Source organism: Ochlerotatus camptorhynchus, unplaced genomic scaffold, assembly GCF_037179485.1.
Source record: "Ochlerotatus camptorhynchus isolate MF236.1 unplaced genomic scaffold, CSIRO-AGI_Acam_v1.1 ptg000055l, whole genome shotgun sequence".
NCBI lineage: Eukaryota > Metazoa > Arthropoda > Insecta > Diptera > Culicidae > Ochlerotatus > Ochlerotatus camptorhynchus.
The window spans coordinates 2658385-2659267 of record NW_027040545.1 but is presented as its reverse complement, the minus strand read 5'-3'; positions in this window follow the sequence as shown (position 1 = coordinate 2659267).

The window sequence follows — 883 nt, the reverse complement described above, 5'->3', positions numbered from 1 at the left end:
AAAACCAATAGTTGTTCGATGATAAGATATAAGATCGGCAAAAATTAGCGTTTTTCTTTACAAGAAACCACTTTCTCTAAAAATATTATTTTTTATGGGACCCAAGGGGGCACCGTTGATAACTGAAGAATTTCTCCACATCGGTCAAATGAAGAGCTAGACAAATGGTGTCTTCAGAAAAGTTGCTAGAGATTATGTTTTCTTCTTTCTTATCCGGCGGATGCAACCATCTACAACCTCAAACAAAAAAGTTAGATACCGGATTTAACTTCAAATTACCAGCCTAATCAACTTTTGCAACAAAAGAGGGTCGATTTTAATTATTTGATTATTTATTTTATTAATTAAATTATATCAAACATAATGCTTGTGATCCATTTTGGGCGATCTTATCGATGCAGTTTTCACGTTCTTGAATAGAATATCAAAATTATCGCCATTGTAGAGAGCTAAATTCAAGCCCAAATGTCTCATGGAAATCCCTAAGATTATTCAGGGAATGTTAAGAGGGCTTCAAGTTCAAGTACACAGGGTATCTAAATAAATACAGAGAATTTCCAGAACAATCAAATCAGAAAACTCTGTTCGCAAGTCCATAGATTCTCCAGAATAAGTTTAGAGAACTTCTAGGTCAATTTCAAAGCTTCTTCCATCAGGTTAAATACAGAGGACGATCTTGAGTATGCCTTGCATTGGCGTAGCTAACGGGAGTCCCCTTAAGAATGATCCAAACTCCATCCAGATTTGTTAGTGGTTAAAATACCATCAATTTAAATTATTGTAAGCTTCACAAAATTCAGGAGGAGGCCTGGATCATTCTGCAGGGAGCCTACCCCCTAGGCACCACCATTAGCTACGCCAATGATGCCTTATATGTGCTAAG